The sequence below is a fragment of the Poecilia reticulata genome, chromosome 21 (genome assembly GCF_904066995.2).
Source record: "Poecilia reticulata chromosome 21, P_reticulata-male-v2, whole genome shotgun sequence".
Classification (NCBI taxonomy): domain Eukaryota; kingdom Metazoa; phylum Chordata; class Actinopteri; order Cyprinodontiformes; family Poeciliidae; genus Poecilia; species Poecilia reticulata.
In genome coordinates this window covers 15,470,913-15,483,635 of record NC_088850.1, presented here as the reverse complement: position 1 = coordinate 15,483,635, position 12,723 = coordinate 15,470,913, and positions in this window count along the sequence as shown.

The window sequence follows — 12,723 nt, the reverse complement described above, 5'->3', positions numbered from 1 at the left end:
GGATAACCTTTTAATACATGCATTCACATGTCTGCGTATTTTGAGCCATGACCTGGGAACTTGCAAAGACGTAGCTGCCTCTGGAATTTTCTGGACCCAAGTCTGCCTTTTTATTGGCCCTAACTCACAATAGTTTTCTGTTTTTGGCACAGAGGCATTGATCCCCTGGGGATGCTAAGCTGTTTTCTTATTTCTGCATCAGACAATGGTACAATTAACTTCCTGGCCATCTCTGGGATCTTGGCTCTGCCTCCTGGTAACACACACAGATTTGGTATTACATTTCATAGAAATCCATCTTCCTTTCCATTTGTGAGAAATTGTATTGCATGTAATCCACGTTCTTGTGTAATAAGGCTTCAATTTAGTTGGACCATCATTCCTTGGCAAACATGCATTAGCATATCCACTCAACACATTTCAGTCAATGTCTAAAGAGACGCATCTAGTACAAGAACTTGCTGAAATAAAAAAAAAAATTTTTTTTACCATGGCATGTCACAGGAATTTGAATAAACTTAAAAAAGAAAAAAGAGACTTTTAAGAAAAAAAGCATAAAGAAAAAACACCCACACACAGAGTCCAAAAGCAGACGACTACCAAGAAAACAAAAAACACCCTGGAGGAGAAAAAAAGGGGAACAAATAAACAATAAGAAATGATTATCTGGGAAAGTACAAAGAATTACCTGATGTGTGGGAGCCGATTACAAAAGACCAACGGACAGAAATTAGGTAAAAAAAAATGAAAGAAAAGGTTAGAACAGTATCAGCTGAAAGTCGTTTACACTGTCCATACCTGCTTATCGATGCAGGGGTGTGGAGGGACTCAACAGGTCGCAAGTCCCTCACATGGATACAGAGACACACAGGACAACAACGATCACTCCTAAGGGGAGTTACTTAGAAAAACTATTTAACCTAACATACATGTTTTTGGACTGTGGGAGGAGGCCAGAGAAATCTAAACTCATATGGTCAGACTCTAAAAGCAATAATGTTCACAGGAAATCAGGAAACCAAAACGTAAACACCAGAAGTTTTAGTCAAATGGAATATTTTGACCTATCAAAAGAAAAGAAAAAAAATCAGTTGCTGTCTGTCTTTGCGTGATGCCAGAGCCTTGTTTACCCGAGGCAGTTTATTTTCCTTCACCATTTAAACCCACAGTAAGGCCTTTGGTTTAGTCCCAATCATCACGTGCCGAAGTGGACGCTTTATTATTGTTTGATTAAATACAGAGTCCCTCTTAAGTTGTCGCTCTTCACTGGCAACAACCAGCAGAAAGACATAATTCAGACACTTCTCTGAAGGAAAGAATATTTTCCAGAGGTATTTCTTGTTCCCCTTTGTGTTGCATCTAACCTAATCCACACATGCTTGAACGAGACCTCACCGATTAACATATTCCATCAGATTATGTGGTACATTTTACACATACTTGTCTTTGTCCTTGCAGTAACATACAAGGTGTCTGACATAATTATGAAAATGAACCCCAACATCAACTTACCAGGCAAAACACATCACTAGTGAAACAACTGCTTTCCATAAATTATCATGTTAAAATCATTTGCATGCACGTGAAAAGGTCTACATTTTAATCTAATTTAAAACTATCCCTACTGATGCAGGCAGATAATCAAACCTTACCGATGCCTTTATAAGCAGATGGCTGATGGCGCTGTCTTATCTCCGTGTTATTGAGGCATAGGGTTTTTACTTTCCTGAAGGCAGACTGTGGAAATAGATCATGCCTGACCTGTTTTTGCATCAAGCAAGCAAACTGCATGATGCAACAAAAGAATTTCAGCTTAGCTAAACAAATCGTGTACTTTAATCAAGGTTTTTTTGTTACGAAAGCAATACAGGCCAATATGAACCTCGTCTCCTTCCCTGTTCGCTCTGGTTCATTATCTCACAAATAATAATAATAATAATGACCACACAGATTTAAACATTTCCATAAACAACTCGTTCTCTCTGTATCCTCCATGCAGTACCCTCAGGCTTCTACAGCTGGCAGGGAATACAGGAACCAAACTCCTCCATCGAAAGTTTAGTTGCGAACGACATCACTTAAGTTTGTCCCGAAAGAACAGATGGCTAAATGAGGCATGCATCTGAATAAAGTGCTTCAAAATGATTCACTCTAGCCACTGAAATTAATCCAGAAAAGTGCCTTTCCATGGTAAATCCTCAATCTTCCGACAGGGGGGGGCAGACCAATCTGAACTCCCTCTCTTTCTGTGCTTTAGCACCACTTGCATTCATTTTTATCACTCTGCATCATCTGAGTATCCCACAGGCAGACCTTTCCCATCTCCCCATCCTCCTCGCACACTTTGAAGAGCTGTTGATATTTAAGTAATTTCTAGACAGCCCAATGTTGAATTTTTCAAAAGTGTATTTACATGAGACGTCCTCTGCATTTAAACAGAGGGTAAAATATGCGTCGGACAAACCTCTGTGCACTCGCATGCTGTAATCCTCCACTGTAGAAGAAAACCTTCAGCTTGTGAAGAGATTTGGACGACCATGTTCAATGCTTATTGTCTGTGCTAATCTAATTTTTTTTATTTGCTTCGATTCCTTTGCTTGTGTTGATCCAGTGGATGTCAGAGTGAGCTTTAAATTAGAATGTTTTAAACAAAGAAATATTGAAATGTTCAATACTTTATCTGTTGAATTAAATGATGACTGCCCCATATGTTTACCTTTAGGCTAAGCCTGGTGATAGAAAAAGATGCATGTATATGAATTTAAAAGAGACCTACAGTCAAAAAAAATGAATCAGCAATATCGTAATCTGAGAACTTTGCTATAGATTTAAAAAAAAGATTTAATGGCTGTCCTTGCTCCTTCTTTAGAAAATAAAACAAACTGACACAAAATTCACCCTGTGGTTTAGCCATTAAAACTATGTGTGTACATATAGTTTTTACTAAAGCTATAAGGAAGTGCAGTCCTGCTTATCTGTATAGACACGCATGAGAAGTTGTACATTTTATGTGAAATAACATTTGTAAAGTTCATTTCAGGTTCGCTGGACAATCCTGTCAGTTTTGACCTTTTCTAATGATTTGCATTCAGCTGCTGACAGCTAAACAAAGTCTTGAAAGGCTTTTTAAAAAGAAAAAAAAAAAACTAAAAATCATAGTTGCCGAAAAAGATGATGTAAACACATCAACCATAAAACAAACATTAAATTTAATTTAATTTCATGAGCTTTTATTTGCTTGTTTGCAACTTTTTGTGTTTTCTCCAATTGGCTGGAGAAGGGAGGGAAGTACCGTATTTTCCGCACTATAAAGCGCACCGGATTATAAGGCGCATCTTCAATAAATGGCCTATTATAAAACTTTTTTCATAAATAAGGCACACCGCATCATAAGGCGCATAGAATAGACGCTACAGTTAGGGTTGCCACCCGTCTCGTATTGAACCGATACGAGACGCGATTTGTTCTGTACTCTACAAATGTTGATGTGTAATAAAAATGAAGTGGTCCCCAAGTACTTTATATAGTGGGCTGCCCCAGTCATTGTTTCACTCACGGTGTTGGTGTTGCGATATTGTGCCCAACTGCTTTCTGGGTAACACAGACCAACAACATGCTGCCGCCACAGTCTGTCTCTCTTTCCCCAACCCCCCCAGGCTTTAAATGTATAGACCCTGGTCCCTTGGTAACCCTAGTCGAAGCACCCCGGATGAATGTCTAAAGCCACTTTGTTGACATAAAAAATGTCAACAAAACAGTCCGACTCTGGTCGGCGAGGAGAGCCTTCCGCGACAGGCCGGGGCGTGGCCGGACGATGGTCACCCTTCTCCGTTTGAGCACAGCATGTTCGTGGAGAACGTGGTGTTAAAGGACCTGCAGACACCTGATTATCAGGTCGGTAGGTAGATAGGTCAGTCAAACTTTATTAACAAACCAGCGTTCTGACAACTATCCCAGCATGCACCGCACGCTTCTTCTTCTACAAGCAAAAATGAAGTCGGCGGCTGCTTACCGTAGTTGCTAGACCTGTTGTGGCTCAATATTGGTCCATATATAAGGCGCACCGGATTCTAAGGCGCACTGTCGGCTTTTGAGGAAATTGAAGGTTTTTAGGTGCGCCTTATGGAAAATATGGTAAGTGTTTTGTGTATTAGGCTCCAGTTGTTTTTGCCCCTCCAAAAAAAACAACAAAAAAACAAAACAGTAGCAATGAGGGCACTTCACTCGCATCCTCAGCCATTAAGCAGACTAATTACTACGACACATCTGGAGGCCAAGTGAAATGGTGTGCAGAGTGGAGGCTGGTGGTGCGGCTGGCAGCAGGGACTGTACTGCATCAGCAGAACCGTCACAGGTAAAAGCAGAGTGTCGTGGTTTGGATGAGTAACGCTGAATTAGTAATGGAAGTGAGTCATCCACTCGGAAACATATTGGCGTCCAGAGCAAATGAAACGCTCGAGTCTTTTTTTTTTTTAAATCAAGTGGAAAAACAAGTGAACGTTTTCGAAGTGTGTAGATGTTCAGACACAGTTACAGATTAACATCGTCAACGCTTTAGTGGCTCTGTCCTATTAACCTCTCTCATGTCACTTCCTGTCCCAGTGTAGCAAATCCTTCTGTAATCAAGTTGAAAACTGAGCGCATCACCGAGAAGAGCCTTATGGCGGTCGTCTTAGCGTGTGCTCATTTGTCTGTGGGTTAGCGCACTTGCCACAAAGTAAAGACGGGGGGTTAAAGGGGGCGCCCAGTTGCCATAGCAGCGTGATATGTGCTCTGGACCCCTGCCTGAGGAGTAAACACACACGAGCACAAATCGAGCTTTTAAAAGCAACGCTCAACCCCCAACAGCCCCACCAGAAGCCAGAAAAAAGCTAAACTGAGCAGTAATTTGGGGAGGGGGGTTCAACCAATAGACTGCCACAGAGATAACAGAAATACTGACTGAGGTCAGCAGAGTTTATGTGATGCATTGACCTCGAAGTGCTGATGGGAGGAAAAGCTATGAGCTGCTTTATACAAACACAGTTGCAGAAATTGGTTGAAAATCCATCTGGTCATGTCCTTGTAACTAAGCTGACATGTGAGCGTTTATTTTCACTGGCAACAAGAATGAAATACTGAAGCTGATGTAATAATCCAACACCTACAATAGGCTTTAAAAGTTTCCGTCATGTGTTTCAGGAACAACTAATTTCCAGCAGATATCAGCAGGTAATCAGGGATCCCAGGCAAATGCAATTGATTTAAAACAACTAAACCTGCCACAAGGTTTTAGTGCCTCAACCTGAAGAGAGATAATCATCCTGCCTTTGTTTTATGTTTACTTCTCAGACTATGGATTACTTCTCTGCTTTGAAGTGGAAGATGCACAAATCAAGCTTGAACAGAACCAAGGTTGATTAACATAAACGCATTAAAAACCGGTGTTTTTGTGCACAGAACTGTGATGTGCGAGATTTTTCTGATTCCTACCAAGCCAAATTCCTCCTCAGTAAAGCTAATTAAACCAAAAGACACAAACGCATCCAGCGCCAGGTGAGTCACCGGCGAGCTTCGCATCTGCTTTATATTGCTTCCTGAAATTTGGTTTCTGCCTTCCTCTTCCCTCATTGTCTGACTCCTTCATCTTTCATTGTTCCCCCCATCTTCTCTTCCACCTAGTTTGCTCTCTACCTTCATCATCCCCTCATCCGTTTCTTGAGCTTTTCAATTATTTCCTCCCCTCACACTGTTTGCGTATTCCCTCATATTTTTATTTTTATTTTTTCTGGCTCTGTCTCTCTGATCCCCTCGTTCTCTCCCACCCCTGTATCTGCTTCGGCTCGGTTTCTCTCCTTTGTGTTAAGGGTGGCTTTAAAAATTTTAGTTTCTCTGCAGCGAGTGGCGCCGAGACAGACAGGTGGAAAGAGATGCTAATGAGAAGAGCTCTGAGACGCTTCACCCGCTTGGTTCCTCAGTGTGGATGTTTATCCCCGCTAATTAGATAATCAATATTATCTGATTGAAATTAATTTGCGGCAGCTGAATACAGGAAGTACACACTTACAAATGGATAATTTGGCTTGATTGGAAAGATTCACTGAGTGTTATGTGTGAGTGAAATGCCTCTGCAATACAATTCGGTGATGTTTTCGAAGCCTGTTTGACAAGTGAGAAATTAAGCTGCAGGTTAAAAGTCTTATCTTAAAGTGACATTCCCGCATTTTGTTTTGCTGCCTTAACCCTTGGTGTGTTTGATTTGGATGTGCATCACTGTAAAGTGACGGGGAAAGGATAAATAGTTTTCAAATTTTGTTGTCCGCCTCATTTCGTACAGAAAGGCAACAAGTCCAGGGAAGTTTTGGTTAGACAAGTGTAATGTGCATCGCAATAATAATAAAATAATAATAAAACAGACGCATGAACTCAGATTTCCATTTCAGGATGAGAGACAATGGGGTTAAGTTTGACTGTATTTCTTAACCATTTCATGCATAGTGGTCACTACAGTGGACAGCTATCTAAAAGCCATTTTCTTGTGTTTCCTGTGGTTTTTTACGTTATGAATGCACACAGACCACTGAAGTGGACACTAATGCATCATAAAATACACTATCAACTACTGGCCATCAGCTGCAAATGCAAGAAATTATTTTTGTCAAATCCAATATGGCCGACAGACCAAAACCTCCATGCCAACCGACCCGGTCCCTCCTTCTACTGTAGACGACTCTTGCTGATAAAAAAAAAAAAATTGTGACATCAGATAACCCCTAAAGAACCATACTACTCATGTATCTTTCAAATAACAATTTTGTATTTGGAAATCACCTAAAAAAATAAATAAAAATCCTACCTTTTTTTATGCCTTAAGAAAATAAAAATAAAAATTGGAAATAAATCCTGACACAAAGGATCATAATTCATGCATTAAAGGGTTAACTGATAGAAATAGACTCAAACCGGAGATTTGACATGATTTTTAAGTCGAAGGTCACCCCAAGGTTTAACATTTTACAAGTAGCCCAAGAATCCCCTCCTTTTTTTCCAGCTATGTCTTCCAGTGCAAAGACCGCTTTTTTTCCATTCTTTTCTTTAATTGAAAAGAATTCCCAGATATTCAGCTTTTTAATTGAATCTAGGAATTTTGGCAAAATGTGTTGTTTTGAAACTTCACAGGGAAGAAAAGAAGTATACAACAGTATGTGATCTGCATAACAGTGACAGCTGTCTTTAAAAGACGACACAATGGGCCCAGAACGGAACCCTGTGCGTCACCAAACTGGATGGGACAGGAATGGGATCTGTAAGTGGATGCAGCCAAGAGAGTTGATCTGTCAGACGAGTACGAGAGCAATGACTGCAAAACAGAACTAGATATACCAGCCAGCCCCCTAAAGACTTGACTCGGACTCGTCTGAGACTCGAGCCTTATAAACGGTCTTCGTCTCATGTGATGAGGACTGAAAACAAGTTGGTGTATAAGGCATGTGCTTGATGTAAGACCGTGATGTTTGCCGACTGCGCAACGTTATTGGCTCTTTATGCTACGCGTTTATAGTAATAACCACAAAATGTACCTTTGACATATTAAATAACGTCGAGTCGAATACAAAGGCACACAATAACTTCCCATTTTAATTTGCGAAGTATTTTTGAAAACCACGTACCTTTCGCTGGAAAAAGCGTCTGCAAACTATTTGTGGTTTTGTCCAAAGGCAAATTTCCACCATGAAAGTTTATTAATCAAATGTTTGTGCAAGTCTCTCCATTTTCCGGCTTCGGTTTTAATCAGGAACACATGAGCAGCTCGGCAGAAATGAACAGCGATGCATTCACTTTGGACGGCCTTTCGATCGGGACTGAAGGAACGGAGACGGAGAGCTGAAGAGCCTTGTGGGAAATTAAAATGTTGCAGGGAGTTTGTGGACAAAGCTGTCCGTGGGTATGCAGTCAGGGAGGGAGGGAGCGTAGGTGGAGTGACAGAGAGGTCACACAGCTGTCTGCGTGTGTGTGTGTGTGTGTGTGTGTGTGTGTGTGTGTGTGTGTGTGTGTGTGTGTGTGTGTAATCTTCAAGTTGGGTTCCCCTCAAGACTCCTGAAACTAAAAGCTTTTTCACTAAACACAGATCAGTGTCTGTATTTGAAACACACTGCTCACTACACACACAGAGACACACACACACACTGACAGCTGTTTGGTCTCAGTTCTCATTAATAAACTGCAGTGAATGCACGACTTCACCAATCACAGCGTTTGTGCGTAAATGAAGGAGAGCATTAATATAAAGCATGCAAACGTCTGTCTGACAAATTTTGTGTGTTTGTCCACATTCGTGTCTCCCCTTCCACATATGGAAATCTCTGCATTAAACACATATGCTCATTCACATGTTCCTTCATATGCGAAGCAATCTGTGCCAGTCTGTGCGTTTTAAGTTCAAATGGAGCCTGTATTTCTTTGCCTTAGCATGCATTTGTCTGTTTAGCCGACCAATCAAGAGGAAAGAACCCAGATCTCTCTTAACGAGGCAATTAAATTAGTTTTACTGAAAGGAACGACCTCGGGGCACCAACACCCCCTCTCTCCTTCATGCTCCTCTTCATTTCCTCCTCTAACGGGCTATTCTGTATGTTATTCCTGCTCTCATCCTCACAAATGCGATCCCTAAGGTGCATTGCTCCTTCCTTATTTCTCTTTAGCTGTCCTTTTAGTTCCAGTTTCTCGTTTTCGCACAATGGATGCCTCTCCTTTTCATCCTTTCCAACTGCGCCTGAGCTTCCCTTTGCTCTTTGGGGTGCTTAATTGTGCTCATCAGTCAAGTATCTTGTTGCGATGATGTAAAAGGATATCAAAATCCACTTCTGCGCTCACACGTTTGCTGCTTTAGCACCGAGCGCTCATACTGCAGGTTTGTCACCGACGGTACATAATGATAATCCGGTGTTTCACACAAGCCATTATTCATAGTTTTATGAGTTCGAAATAATAAAAAAAATTAACTGATCAGCTGTAAAAAATAACTATGGGTAAACATTTATTTTCACCACTTTCATTTTTTTCTCAAAGAATATTGATTTCCCGTTTAGGGTTGCTTTTAGGAACCATAATAAATGAAACACTGACCAATATTTTCGACATGTATGGATGGTTTTGACGATGGAACTCGCTAAAATGTAATATTCCTCGCTGGCTTTCACAATTGTTGACCGTGTGTTGTTTTTATTTCTATTTTTCTTTTATTACGTAAAACACTTTAACTGCCTTGTCGCTGAAATGCGCTGTGCAGCTAAACTCGATTAACTGATTGACACAGAAGGTAAACCTATAAAAAAAATTTGAAGAAGTATTTGGTGCAGAAGTGTGAATTTATAAAGCATTTTCCTCAAACGTGTTTCAAATTATCCATATAACTACATATAATTCAGCTGAAGCTCGTAATAGTTGCTGCTGAAAGTTCTAGAAAGTCTTAACTTGACCAGACCAATGCCTGCAAAGTGGTTGCAGCGAGGGTAAAGCCTCTTTGCAGAAACCACAAACAACAATAAAAATCCCGAATAACAATAATATTGTAGTTTTTAATTCTTCAACGTACCATCCTAGCAGGGTTCACTGATCTCACCGCCATTTTTTTTTTTTTTATTTATTTTTTTTACAAACCATATTAAAGACATTTCACCTGGAATCTTAATCCGTCGCAGAGCGCCAGGGTTGAGACGCATGCATGTATTCATACGACCACCATCAGGAGAACAATCCATGTTTTAGATCCGCAGGGATCAGACGAAGACGACTCGGATTCTTCCATATGACAGGTGGCTGATTACGCCTGCAAATACCATCCCAGCAGAATCACGAAAGTGGAACACATCATCTCCAAACAAACAGCTCTTCTCGTCATGCTCAGGCAGATGGACGGCAATGCAAGACCAAGCTAAGAATAAAATGCATAAAAAAAAAACAACAAGCAAATGACTGGGGGTCCAAATGGACCGATGAATCCAAAATCCTGTCCAAACATGTTGACGGTGGGTTGAAAAATTGGCTTTTGCAGCTTCAGTCCATGACTCCAACATGACTTGTGTTGACTGTGCAAACTGTTGCAGAGTCATCTCGAGGTTTACTTATTTAAACTAACACGTGAGAGCGAGCCTCGGTGCAGAGCAGCGTCTTTAAGGGGATTATTTGCGGATTATTGGGACAATGAGTACTGATGTGGCCACCGAAGAACCCAAAGTATGAGCAAGAGACAAGCTAATGCTAACTTCTTCATTGCATCAAAACTAGGATCCAGTTGAAGTGTATTTAAAATGTCAACATGACTGGATTGAATACATCTGTACAAATGTTTATCGTGCAGATAACCATAAAAAGGTATTTGGTATGAATCGATGCTCTACAAAAAACTGAATTCAATAGAAATTAAGTTAGATTTGTTGTGTTAAATGGAACGAGGTAATTTAAAGCAGTGCTAAAATGCAATAAATTAGAAATACTTAAGATATCCTGAAGCCTTTAAGGCAGCCAATCTCAATTTCTCACATCTCCATTAAGAGTGTGACCGTAATGATGTCTCTATTTTAAATATTTTTGCACGGCTTTTGAGTCAAAGATTAGTGTGTGGAGGACATAAAGGGTTTGAATTTCTTTTGATTATCTTAACCATGAACCATATGTTCCCAGCTGCCTGCAGTAATTACCTCACAATGGGACACGAACTGTTCGCTAAAAGCAGTCTAATCTGCATGCAGTTGTCGCATTTATCGAGTGTAACAGCCACGTCTGTTTAAACTTGCCTGGTTTTGCGAGATACGTCTCATCCGAATACCTAAAGCACTGAGAGTAAAGAACTGTTAACATCAAAGTCACTGACACGAGTTAAGGAAAGCGCACTATCCTCTTGTGACATAACAAGAAAGAGATCAGTTAATAAAAGCTTTTCGATTACATCCTTTTAGGTTGTTCTCTTCTATTTTTTCTTTGTGTGTTTTTAATGGGTTTGTCCCTTAGCGGTGTTCATCCGTTTTCTCTACTTCTGCACCAACATGTTCAGAAACACGAAATGGATTTTCATCGGGCACTTAGCATGACGAACTGTGAAGCAGACCATGGATGAATGGTAACCCTGGTAACACTGATTAGAAAGTTTAAACAGAAGACTTTACATCAACTCTTTAAAAAACATCCACACGGCTAATGCAAAGACAAAAATAATAATAATAATAATAACATGAACCGATTTATTTATATTTTTGAAATGCAGCTCTTGTACTTTTGATTAGAGTGTAAATTTTCACCCAAAAAAAAAAAAAAAAACGCTGAAGATAAAATTTTGTTAATTATTGCACTTCTACCCAGAAACAACTTACTTGAAACCATTTCGTTTTGCTCCGTTTTCAGAATTTGTTGGAAGAAAAACTGCAGGGCTTTAACCTTCACTTTAGCTTCCAACTTTTTTTTTTATCTGTGAAACATTGGGAACGAAACGGCTCCGTAACTGAGCTATTTACCTGTTAAACAATCTCAGATTAAAGTTTCCACTGCCTACCTCAGCTCTTTACAAAGGTTAGAAAAACTTTTGTCTTTTATATGTTTAGATATAACTTTAACGTTACTATTAAACCCCATGCACCCCACGGTTAAACTACCTTGTGCTCACAGCTTGTGTTCGTAGTGTTTGCTGTGATTTAATGATTATTCTGTATTCAAATGTGTTCACACAATGCACATGTACATTTCCTTCATGCTCAGTTGTTGGGAACTGCTGATCTCTGAGTCACAGCTTTTGGAACATCTGCTTTGAATCAAACAGCTAATAAAGTCTTTTTCATAACTCGAGGCTATGTTGTTTTTGACATAACAAAATCACACAGGAAAGAGAAAAAAAGCACAGAAGAAACATGACATCTGAATTTCCACTTCAAGACATTTCGAAGCGATATTAGCTTTTTAGCACAAAGACGTGCCCCTGAAAGCTTTTTCTGCTTCTCTTCCTGTCTTTTCTACATCCCCTCTCTCAAATGCACACACACACACACACACACACACACACACACACACACACGACTCCATTTACAGTTATAAATTATCCACAGAGCAGCCTACACAGAGCTTAAAAGCCCCTCTGTGTGTATGTGTGAGAACTGCATGTGTGTGTTACAGGAAGAGGACCGAAGAGAGTATCTGACACAAACGCCCGGCTTTGATTCTTACAGCTGAAGGACAAGCGGGTGTCATTGTCCAGTTGGTGCAACCATGCTGGGTCAGACTCTTGTTAGCACAAATTTCATGTCCAGATCCCGTCAGACAGTGTCATTCTTGCATCCGCTGCTTGGAAAATCTATAAACATTTTCATCTGGGCACCACAAAGCTAACTTTTTTTTTTTTTTTCCAGAAAACGTAAGATTACAAACCAGCAGAACCAAAAGAATATGCGTCACAAGCTTAAGCAAAAGACTGAAGGAAGCATTTTGCACAATGCTTCCTATAACGGAACCACAACATTTATAGGATTTCGTTAGGACTCGCAGTCAACAATAAAAATAATCCGATGACATTTTAATTCCTCAAGAGTGCTCGAAGAGTCTTGTGTTCTTTTTCGCCGCCAACACCAGATCATTTGGCGTGTTTGCTGAAAAGCCGAGACATTTCGGAGTCAACAGAAGGGGCTCTTGAGGCGCCATACCAATCCGACTTCAGACTGGGAGCAGCCAGCTCTTCGGTTATTTGAAATGGTGGATAGA